Source organism: Humulus lupulus, chromosome X (assembly GCF_963169125.1).
Source record: "Humulus lupulus chromosome X, drHumLupu1.1, whole genome shotgun sequence".
Classification (NCBI taxonomy): domain Eukaryota; kingdom Viridiplantae; phylum Streptophyta; class Magnoliopsida; order Rosales; family Cannabaceae; genus Humulus; species Humulus lupulus.
The window spans coordinates 171,070,274-171,083,211 of record NC_084802.1 but is presented as its reverse complement, the minus strand read 5'-3'; positions in this window follow the sequence as shown (position 1 = coordinate 171,083,211).

Genomic DNA, 12,938 nt, shown 5'->3' with positions numbered 1-12,938 from the left:
GTACCAAATCTCCCACATTAAATTTTCTTTCATGCACTTTAGAGTTGAAATACCGAGCGACCTTTTGCTGATAAGCTGTTACTCGAAGTTGAGCTTGCTCGTACCTTTCATTGATTAAATCCAGAGATTCCATCAACAACTGACTATTAACACTCTGATCGTATGTTGCCCTTCTATGCGATGGTGGATCTAATTCAACAGGTAACATGGCTTCATATCCATAAGCTAAAGAAAATGGAGTATGGCATGTTGCCATTCGATGGGATGTTCTATACGACCAAATGACTTCAGGTAGTTGTTCTGGCCATGCCCCATTTGCTTCTTCAAGCCTTTTCTTCAGGGTATTCTTCAGTGTCTTATTGATAGCTCCAACCTGTCCGTTTGCCTGTGGATGAGCTACTAAAGAAAAACTCTTGATAATTCTGTGCCTTTCGCAAAAATCTGTAAACAGATCGCTGTCAAACTGTGTACCATTATCTGAGACAATTTTCCTTGGTAACCCATAACGACACACGATGTTTTTTACCACAAAATCCAGCACCTTTTTGTCTTTATTGTTACAAGCGGCTCAGCTTTGGCCCACTTCGTGAAGTAGTCAACAGCAACCACAACATACTTGACGTTGCCTTTTCCTGTGGGCAAAGACCTGATTAAATCTATCCCCAAACTGCGAATGGCCATGGGCTTTGCATTTGTTTTAACTCATTAGGGGCGGCTCACGGTATCTTGGAGAATCTCTAACACTTTCCGTATCTTCGAACAAAGTCTACAGAGTCTTCATTCATCGTTGGGCAGAAGTACCCTTGTCTTAGGATCTTTTTGGATAAACTCTGCCCCCCAGCATGATCCCCGTAGAAACCTTCGTGGACTTCTTGCATTAATTCTTTGGCCTTTTCCTTTGACACACACATTAGGAGTGGCATTGAGTACCCTCTTCTGTATAAAACTCTGTCGACTAGGATGAACTGAGCCGATTGCCTTTGGAGGGCTCTTGCTTTGTTTCTGTCCGTCGGTAGTACTCCATGCTCTAAGTATTCAATGAAAGGTGCCATCCATGTGTCTGTTGCTTGGATTACCAGGGAGGATTCTTCTACTTGGATGCTTGGTGCAGACAAACGTTCAACAAGCACTATATTTAAGGTGTCAGCATCCTTCACACTTGCTAACTTGGCCAAAGCATCAGCTTTTGAGTTCTGGTCGCGAGGTACTTGCTGGAGAGTATATTTTTCGAATTGTGCCAATAAATCTTTTGCTTTGTTTAAATAAGCAACCATCTTCAGACCCCCAGCTTGGTATTCTCCATTGATTTGATTAACCATAAACTGAGAGTCGCTGTAGATTTCAAGCGACTTTACATCCATGTCCTTGGCTAATCTTAATCCTGCGAGCAGAGCTTCATATTCGACTTTGTTATTGGACGATGTGAAGTCAAATCTGATTGCACAGTGGAATCTATGACTTTCAAGCATGACTAAGATCAAACATGCTCCAACATTATGTTCGTGGGAAGAGCCATCTATGAACAACTTCCAGGAAGGAGTTTGGCTTTGGAGTTCAAGCTCTTCTATCGGCTCAATATCCTGGAGCCCAGTCAGTTTTGCGACAAAGTCTGCTAGAGCCTGTCCCTTCACAGCAGCTCGTGGCGAGTAAGAAATATCGAATTTTCCAAGTTGAACTGCCCATTTTAACAATCAACCGGCGGCTTCTGGTTTCTATAGGACTTGCCATAGTGGCTGGTCGTTGAGTACTGCGATGGGGTGAGCTTAGAAGTACGGCTGCAGCTTTCTGGAGGCTAAAGTTAAGCAATAGGCTAATTTTTCAGTGGGTGGATACCGCAACTCTGCTCCAACTAGTCTCTTGCTTATATAGTAGACAGCTTTTTGCACATGCTCCTCCTCTCTGATCAGGACAGCACTAGCAGCTTATTCTGTGACTGCCAAAAAGATAAACAAAGTTTCTTTTTCGACCGGCTTGGACAAAATTGGTGGTTGCGACATATGAGACTTCAGAGCCTGGAAAGCCTGCTCGCACTCTTGTGTCCACTCGAATTTCTTATTGCCCCTAAGTAGATTAAAAAATGGAACGCACTTGTCCGTTGATTTGGAGATAAATTTACTTAAAGCGGCAATCCTTTCCGTTAAACTTTGAACATCTTTTATTTTGTTGGCGACTTCATCTCGATCAGGGCCTTGATCTTTCCAGGATTAGCTTCGATACCTCGTGAGTTCACTATAAATCCCAAAAATTTCCCTGATTCAACTCCGAAGGAACACTTAAGGGGATTCAGCTCCATCTGATATTTATTTAAGACGTTGAAGCATTCTTGCAGGTCCCTGATGTGTTCTTCTACCTTCTTCGACTTAACCAGCATGTCATCAACATATACCTCCATGTTTATATCGATCAGCTCTTTGAACATATGATTGACTAATCGCTGATAAGTCGCACCAGCGTTTTTCAAATCGAAAGGCATTACTTTGTAACAATAAAGCCATGTATCGGTCTGAAAGCTAGTGTGATCCTCATCAGGTGGGTGCATACTAATCTGATTGTATCCAGAGTATGCATCCATGAATGATAGGATCTCGTGTCCTGACGTAGCGTCGACCAGCTGGTCGATCCTTGGGAGTGGGAAATAATCCTTCAGGCAGGCTTTATTGAGGTCTGTGAAATCCACGCATGTTCTCCACTTGCCATTCAGCTTGGGAACCAACACGAGATTAGAGACCCAAGATGGATAAAACGCTACCCTGATGAATCTGTTCTCCTTTATCTTCTCGACTTCTTCTTTTAATGCTTTTGATCTATCTTTGTCGAGCAGCCTCCTTTTCTATTGTACTGGTGGAAAAATTTTATCTACGTTCAAGACATGGCTGATAACTGTTGGGTCAATCCCAACCATATCTTTATCATATCTTTATGTGACTAGGCAAACACCTCCTGGTTCTTCTTTAAAAATTTCACCAGTTTTTGTTTTGTTGTTGTCTCTAAGTTTTTACCGACTTTCACAACCTGGTCGGATCTGCCTCATTGAGTTGGACCTCCTCAAGGTCCTCGACTGGTCCTACATCTTCCTCAAAATCCCCAAAGCGAGGACCTAAGTCCCTATCCTCACTTTGGGCAGCACCCTATTTGGTGACTTGCTCACCTGATTCGGCTTGTATTTCGTTGGCCAATAACAACCCTTTTTCGGCTCCTTACGTCAATCCACCCCTTTTCGCCTTAGTAATCGAGGAATTGTAGCATTCCCTTGCTTCCCGCTGGTTTCCCAACACACATCCTACCTCTGCGTTGGTTGAAAACTTCATGGCTAGGTGCCAGACTGAGGTTACGGCTTGCAGGTCGACTAAAATAGGTCTTCCAATCACAACATTATTTACAAAAGGACAATCAACCACTATAAAAGTAGTGAGTAATGTCCTATTCGTAGGTGCAGTTCCTACTGTGATCAGAAGCCTGATCGACCCTGTTGGTGCGAGCCATTTGCCAAAAAAATCCATAAATGGTTTGGTTGCATGGTTCCAGATCCTTTACTGACAACTTCATCATTTCTAGTGAAGACTTGTGCAAAATGTTTATAGAGCTCCCTGTGTCCACTAACACTCGTTTAACCATCATATTGGCAATCTGGACGTCCACGACCAAGGGGTCCGAATGGGGAAACCGGACATGTTGTGCGTCAAGCTCAGAGAAGGTTATCATTTCTTCTTCTGTTCGAGCTTTCTCGGGAGTTCGCTCCTCTACATTGAGCATTTTAATGTCTAGGTCATGGCGTAAGGTTCGGGCGTATCACTCCCTTGCCTTCCCACTATCTCCTGCTAGGTGTGGGCCACCACAGATGGTCAACAATGTACCCGCCACTGGAGATGGCTTTAAAGGGGGCAAGCGTTGGCGTACAAGTGCTTGCTCGCTGCCTCCTTGAGCCTCTCGCGAAGAACCTCCAGTGGCTCGTACATATCTCCTCAGGTGTCCTTGTTTGATAAGGAACTCAATTTTATCTTTCAACTGGTTGCACTCATTGGTGTCATGACCATAGTCGTTGTGAAAATGACAAAACTTGGTTGTATCTCTTTTGGAGATATCTTTCCTTATTGGAGCTAGTCGCTTGTATGGAACAGTGGTGTTGGTCGCCTGGTACACTTCTGCTCTGCTTTTGACTAGAGTCGTGTAATTGGTGAACCTTGGCTCGTACCTATTAATTTTAGGGTGCTTATTCTCAGACGTTGACAGCTCGTGGTTTGCCCTTTTTCCACCGTTTTTCCCGTTATTTTTGTCGTTGCCATTGGGTTTCTCTGACCTGTTGGCGGCTTTGACGGGATCTTCCTTCGACCCCTTGTCGTCCGTGGGACCCTCCCTTCGTTAGCAATCGCCTCTTCGAGCTTGATGTACCGGTCTGCTCGGTCCAGAAATTCTTGGGTACTCTTCACTCCATTCTTCCTCAAACTGATCCAGAGGGGTGAGTGGAGCCGCACTCCAGCAGTAAGTGCCATCATTTTCCCCTCAACACCAACGATCTTAGCTCCAGCTGCAGCTCGCATAAAACGCTAGACATATTCCTTCAAGAATTCTCCCTCCTTCTGGCGTATCTCGACCAGTTGGTTGGCTTCGGCCGGATGTACTCGACCAGCATAAAACTGTCCGTAGAACTCTTTCACAAACATTTCCCATGACACTATGCTAGCATGAGGGAATTTGAAAAATCATTCCTGAGCAGTATCAGATAAGGTGCCCTGAAAGATTCTGCAGTGAGCGTCATCCGACACCTTCTGGATGTCCATCTGTATCTCGAATTTATTCACATGAGATACTGGGTCCCCATATCCATCGAAGTTGGGGAAGACCGACATCTTAAATTTTCTTGGGGTTTCGGCCACCGCTATTCTTTCTATGAACGGAGTGCCTCTTCTCCGATCATATTCAATGGAGGGGCATACTCGTCGTGCCTTTCTCGCCTATCATTGAGCACGTCCGTCAAGTCATCATCCCTACGCCTTTGCTCACTAGCACCCAGTGATCAAAGACGTTGGGTTGCCTAGGCTGCCCCCCAGCATTCTGGCTCGTCGGCCTATTTTCCCTTGGTGGGGGATTCCATTCTCCACCCCTCTCTCCTTGTCTTCGACTAGTATTTCCTCTGCCAGAATCAGCTTCATTGTAGTCATGGCCATCCCTAAAATGCGACCAGATATGGCGCGACCTGCTAATCGCACTATCACCTCCTCTTGCTGGCATGTCCCGAGCTTCAGGGGGAGGCCTGTGTTGGTCGGTGGGTCCCCGGGCATTATTATGTTGTGGGGGGCCCCTGACCACAAAGACTAACTCGGCGTGCCTTTTGTTAGCAGAAGGACGCTGTCCCCTGCTCGGTGGATTTGGTTCGTCAGTAGTTTGGCATCTAGGGCTTCGGGGAGGCTGCCCGGCCCTATTCTGCCTTTGATGCTGGGGATTATCTCGACCAACACGAGAAGATAGTTGTTGCTCAGGATCTTGAAATGGAATATCCTGTTGAGCAACAAGAGGTTGCCTTGGCCTCTGAGGGCTTGCTGGCTGAGGTGGAGTGTTGTGATGTTGTGGATGACTTGGGTGTGAACCTTGTTGTGGTAGTACACTTGGTGGCTGATCTAATTGAGAGGTTGGCGCAGGTTGTCCCCGGGCCAACTAAATGGCTGCCTCCAAGGCGGTAGTGGCGTCCCTCTGCCGGCGGTCCATGTTGGCCTGCCGCTCATTCAACTCTTGATGTTGTCAGTCAATTTCCTTTTGCTGCAATGCCATCGTTTCAGCCACATTCTCCTGATTAGCCTTCAGATTGGCTAACTCCTCCTGTAACACAATCAGTGTTGTCCTCAAGGTCTCAGAATCCATTTCCTCCTCTTTAAACTCCACTTGTGGCTCATCCCCAGCCATGTTTGGTGGAAGAGGTTGGGTTGGTGCGGCACCAGAAGCTTGTCCCGTCTTTCTGGATGTTTTCGCCATTTGATCTTGTTGGAAGTCTTGAGTTCAACTCTCAATGAAAGCACCAAAATGTTGACCATCGAATTGGTCAACGACACGGAGTCAGATAAACGATAGAAAATAAGACGGAAATGAGATGAAGCCCAGACCAAAAGATAAACGACACAAACAATTTATAGTGGTTCGGCCCCAATCAAATGGTAATGACCTATGTCCACTTAGAGTTCTTATTAATGTAGAATTCCAAGAACAGTGATCAATGAACTAGGGTTCACGAGTTTCACCAGATCTCAGATGAATACAATTGTGGTGGATAACCACACTCTCTTTCTCTCTTTGAATCTCTAAGCTCAAGCGTTCTAAGGCCAAAAGTCCAAAAAGAAGTCAAAAAGTCCAAAAGTCCCCCCTCTTGAGCCATTTCATTCTTATTTATAGGCTCAAGAAGTTTTACATGGGCCAGCGGGCCTTAATTACATTTAATACAGACATATCTAAATAATAATAAAAATTGCAATTTATACGTAATTACAATATTGCATATCTGAAGGAAATAAATGAATATATGCGACCAAGCTGGTCGCCCATTATTACGATGCCTAATCAGCCAATGCTCTTCTGGTCGATGGTCGAGCAAGATACACTCACTTAAAACTATCACGTGCATCCCACGTGCAGACCAATCCTGCCACATCATCAGGTAGTCCATTTTTGGGTAAACACTTATGTTTGGTACAAAAGAAAGAAAATAAGACCGATGGAAAATTAGAAATAAAGAAATACACAGTTAATTAGTATATTGAGAAGAAAACAAATAAGAAATTTGAGGTTGTCATACCTATTTTTTTGGCATGATGACATGTCAAAGAATAACAATATTAATGATCTCGTACCTGACATGCTTGTTCTCACAAGCATGGAATGCATGCGCTAACAGGCAAGTATAGTGTATAGTGTGCTTGTTCGCTTATATCAAGTCATCACGTATTAACAGAGAAGTTCTTCTACCTCTGTTCGCACAAGGCAAGTCATCACATGCTAACAGGAAGATTTCGGTCACCCAATAACACACTCTTGTTCCTATTCGTTCATGAGTGCCTGCAGGACGCTAGCAGATATGGCTAATCACAAAGACTTGAGTAATTGCATTCATGTTCTCATAAAGCACAAAGCAAACTATCAAATGCTAACATAATGGGTCTGGTCGCCTAGCCATATTCTTCAACTCTTGTTCGCTCAAGAAGGTGGTAATTCGCTAACAGAGACATGTGTTCGTGTCTCTTGGGTATTTTATGCATGTTCGTTCAAGACAGACTATCTACGCTAACAGAACTAGCAACGGATGACACAGTCGCCATTTATCAAAATACAAATATATTCATGTTATTATAATGTTGTAATTAGTGATGCACACGGGGCGGGGAATTGGCGGGGAGTGCTCCGCCCGTCCCCGTCCCCATTGGTATTTCCGCTTATTCCCCGTCAAGGACAGGGTGGGGAATTCCCTATTGGGGCGGGAAATCCCCACGGGAAACCCATTTATTTAAAAAATAAATTTTGAATTAAAAATAAAAAATAAAAATCGTAAATTATATATGAATTAAAATATTGCACAATATTTATTATTTAAAATATTAAACACTATCCTAAAAAAAATTAAAATATTAAAAAAGTTACTACTATATTACAAAATCACATAAAGAAATATATAAAATACATATAAAATATTACAAAAATATATAAAAATTTAAACAGGGCCCCGTCAAGGCGGGGAGTGCTATCCCCGTCCCCGCCCCGTTCCCCATTTAGAAGGGGATTCCCCGCCCCATTAGGGGCGGGTCCCCACGGGGCCCCGTCCCCATGGGAAAAATGTGCATCCCTAGTTCTAATGTATTATTTACGAGCCATGTAACGCCCTGGATAGTCAAGACCGCTACACTGTGTGTTTATAAAGTTGCAGGACTCGCTAATCAAGTCATTTAGTTAAAACGTGATACTGAAACAACTAATGTGCTAGGGTTAAAAAGTTTTGGTCTCAAAAGTGTACATTCTATATAACAAAACATTTTATACATGGGATCCCAAAAAGGAACAGCGATCGAAAGTCAGTATACAAATTTCCAAGGTTTAAACATCCATTAGCCATTCTAAGGCAAAATAGACATTTCTGGTTCCCCTGCTCCTGCCTTCCCCTCAATCGTGGCGGCTGAGCAGCTGGTCATGTACATTCAGCTCACAGAGTTCTCCAAGTCAGGGCTGATCAAGTTTGCCCTTGCCTTTACCTGCACCACGTAGCACCCGTGAGCCAAGGCCCAGCAAGAAAACATAATATGCATCACAAACAAGAATAACAGATGAATAATCCCTTAAGCACAATCAAACACTTAGCACTCATATTAATCACATAGCACGTATTCAGAATCAAAGATGAACCAAGCATTAATAACAATCAAGTTACGTGATTGTCAGGGCCGACAACTTAGGTCGCACCCTCTGTTTACCCCACTGACTCCAACCTGCTTAAACCGAGCTCAGTGCATAATAAGCTGTCCTCGGCTACCAGTGGCCGAGCCGCGCCCTGTGTGCTAGTGTAACCTTGGCACTCTTAGGCCGTTGGTTTACTGTTTACATGACATAATACCATCCTTTCAAAGCATACATATTAGGGAACCCTTAGTCCCATTACAAATACACAACCGGGTGCAGTTTTCTTACCTTTAATTTCCACGTTCACTGACTACGAGCGACGACTCTCGAGCACGATCCGCTTCTCGAGCCCTAGCTTAACACCTAGTCACAACCAAAGTAATGGATTCCATTAATATTCAAATAAAGGTTTCCTGGTACAATGCTAGCTTTTGGGACATCGAATTCCACCAAACACGGTGGTGAAATTAATCCCGAGCACCCTAGGTTAGGTTCCCGCGCTTAAAATCCCCAAAAGATCAAAAATGCTCCTAAGGGCTGCGGCCCCAGAAACCTAGCCGCGGCCCGCCCCTGAAACAGAGACCAAGCCTCTCTGAAGGCAAACACACGCCGCGGCCCTGCCCCGTGGCGCCACGGCGCTCCCCTTCGGCCGAGCCTCCCTGGCTCCTTTGCTTCGTAGGGCCGCAGCGCTCTAGAACAGAGCTGCGGCCCAACCCGTCGTGCCCAGAAAATCCACCATTTCTAACATCCTAACCTTATTCAAAACCACCCCAAAGCACCCTAATACCAAAACCCATTAATCATAAGACTTTTAGCATGATCCTAACATCATAATCCAACAAAAATCCAGCTTAAAAACCCCTAAGAATCCCATTTTGATTTCTAAAACCCAACAGGTCAAAAACACAAAAACTAATCATGCAAACTCAGATTTTAACCTCTAAATTACGAATTGAAGCTTACCTTCTCCGATGAACCACTTCCTTAACAATTTCTGAGCCAAAACCCAAGCTTCTCAGCTCCAATTCAGTCCTTAAATATTCAAACCATAAGCACCCTTAATATTCAGTCAAAACTCAGAATTCTAATCCTCAAACATAAAACTCAATTCTTACCTTGGCCTTGGTTGAGTGTTCCTTGGTTAGAGCTGAGCTAATTCCTCAAACTTCAGTTCAAATCCTCTGAATTCCAGCTAAAGTTTCTAAGTTCTACGTTTTTCCTTTGAGAGAGAAAGAGAGGAAGAGGAAAGAGTCGGTCTAATTTGTTCTACTGTTTTCTAAAGCCTCTTAAGTCTATCCTTAAGTGATTAAGCTAATCCCAAGGCTCGGGGTACCGGAAACGTCCCCAAGGGCAAAATGGTAAAATTCCCCAAAATTCCCGCCTAAGCTTCCTAACCTCAAATATATCTCCATATATTTATTTCCATAACCCTATAGTCTAAATAACCACCCGATACCTGAAATACCCCTGACTTGTCCAAAGTCAAATATTAAGCCCCGTTGTGATTTTCCTGCTATCTAGCTCCCTAGGATCGCCTCAAGTTGCTCGCTGCAGATCTACCCACATAATAATGTGGTTCTCACAGATATAACATTTAACCACACTTACATTCATATAATCATACAAGCATGCTTATCATATAATCATGCATTAAATCAATAATCTCACACATAAACCAATTATGCCCTCCCGGCACACTAATCAAGGCCCTTAAGCCATATCAGTAATTTTGGGTCGTTACAGGCCAAGCCTAAAAGCTTAGTCCTGTGATTTAAATGTGAACCCTAAATTCCTCACTATAAATAAGAGGAGATGGAATAGAAATAGGGGAGGCAATTCATAATGTCGAAACTTTATCTTGTATAAACAATCCTTATGTAATGTAAAATTGAAGGAGGGCTATAGAACAACCGGCAACGTAAGTACGCCGGAAACTATGGTTCTTCAAGCTTAAATATCAATAAAAGTGATTAAGTGGATGTAGGTCATCTTTTTTGGGCTAAACCACTATAAAATATGGTGTTATTTATTTTATTATATCTCAATTCTTGAATCCATGCTCTCTTATGTTCTAAAGTTGGCGAAAAACGGCATAAACAGAGGTGTTATACTTTTTATTATCTCATATTTATTCTTTATCCCAATTTTATTAATTATTATAAAAAATTGCTCAAAAATAATTATTATAAAAAAATATACTTTTAAATTAGTTTTTGCCAAATTTGTTCACATAATTTTTATTGTAAAATTTCATGTATTATTCATCATAATAGTATAACATAATTATTATATATGCTAAAATAATCTAGCATCCCCAAAACACGTCATTTGGTAAATATTGGACATAATTGCCCTTCCCATTAACAACCCTCTCTCTCTTAAACTATCTCTCGACCCTTCTCCATTTTTCTACCACGATGGCACCACCACCACCACCTCCCCACGGCAATAGAACATCACCTCCATGTTGTCGCCGCCATTAACATTGTCCTCGCCATTGATGCCGCCACCTCCCATCACCATTGAAGCACCCCATCGAAGAACTAATCCATTTTTTTAATGTTTTAATGATTCAAAATCAAATTAAAAACTCAAACTCACAAGAATATTCACTTAAAATCTTATATTTGAAAGGTTTCCAACACATCTATGCGTGACTTATTGGTTTTTGTCGCATTTTTTTTAAATCTAAAACTCTATAAAATTGTAGAATTTTGAGCAAAACGATGCTCTTATAATGTTTTTGCAATGCACTAGCGATGCTCCCATTTTTCATGAGTTTTGAGAAAAAAAAAATGATCTTAGTGCAATGTTGTTACGATGCTTCTCTAGCGATGTTGTTACGATGATGTTATAGCGATGTTAGTGCAATGTAATTACGATGCTATAACAACATCGCAGTAGCATTGCTGGAAAAGCATCGTAACAACATTGCACTAACATCGTTTTTTTATCTCAAAAATCACGAAAAAAATGGGAGCATTGTGGAGCATCACTAGTGCATCGCAAAAATATTGTAAGAGCATCGCAAAAGCATCGTTTTATTGAAAATTCTACAAATGTCTGCAAAATGTTGCACTTTTATACCTATTTTTTATTATTTTGAAAAATAATAAGAAAAATATAGGGTTTTAATTATATTTTAAATTTTAAATAATTTTTACTTCCTTATTCTTTCTGAAAATAATTAAAAAAAACCATTTAAGATTTTTAAATTAATCAAAATAATTAAAACTTATATTTTTCCTTCACTTTTTTTAAAAAAAATATATTTTAAATTGATGAAGAATATTTTTTAATTATTTGAAATCATTTTTTAATTTGAATGAAACATTTATTAATTTTTAATTTAAAATAGTTATTTTGAGGAATACCGATGGACTCAAAATTGGTACGTTTTAAATATGTAAATCGCAAGCGCACGAATCGTATATATAGTATAGAGTTCGTGTAAGCAAGGATGTCGAACACAAAGGAGTTGTCTAAAAAAAATTATTTTAAACCAATATTAATAAACTCTAACCTAGCTACAAAGATTGATGATGAGATATTGTGACAAGAAAATCAAATAAAGGCAATAATAAAGAAATTAAAGACAATATATATGACTAAATTAATAGTTGTAAACAAGATTGTAGAAGAAAGATTATTATGATAATAGAATCCACAAAATATAAGTTTAATAATATTTATAAGTATATTGATTCCCAAGTTTTAGTAATAGTAGAAATTAATCAAACCATCACTTATTCAAATTAGATATTCTATTTAAGCACAAGTTTTTATAGAAATATAAGATTCATCTTCACTTTTTAAGATATAATTTCAAAGTATTTAGTGTGAATCAATCTAAAGAAACAACAAATAAATCAATGAATATTATTTATAAGGTGTTATCCCCAAAAATTGGAGATTGATGACGTGGCAATAGAGGTGACAAATGGCAGTGCATGGTCCGTAAACGACACATTAATAGTCAATAAATATATTGGCTCCTCAGAGTTATGATAAAGTGATCTGGCTTAGGAGTGACCCGGTAGACCAATGAAGAGTTTTGACTGGCCAGTCAAGTGTCATGACCGACCAGTCATATGATTGTCTGCCCAGGCATGACCATGTCTGACCAATCATGACCATGTCCGACCAGTCATGACCTGTCTGCCCAGCCAAGTGCATGTCTGCCCAGTAAAGGTGTGGCCGACTAGACTGAAGGTGATATGGATCAACTAGATAGAGCAGGACTACGTCAACATTCTCATAAACGGCTTCAACAAGAATCAGTCTTGGCATACGCGGGAATCTCTCATTTATCCCACAAATTTGGTGTACTGTTACATTTTGAATATTGTTGTAATTTAAATATAATGAGAATAATAAATATCCCGATTATGGGGGATATCATCTGTACGATCCTAAGCCTATAAATACAAGGCTTATGGCATCATAAAGGGAACTTTTGATTCGAATTCTTATTTTCTAGAGAGAGAGAGTACTTGTATTTGAGAGAATTCTTGTATTCTTGTAATTTGCACTGAAGAAACTCAGTTGATTCAGGTTCATCTGATCTT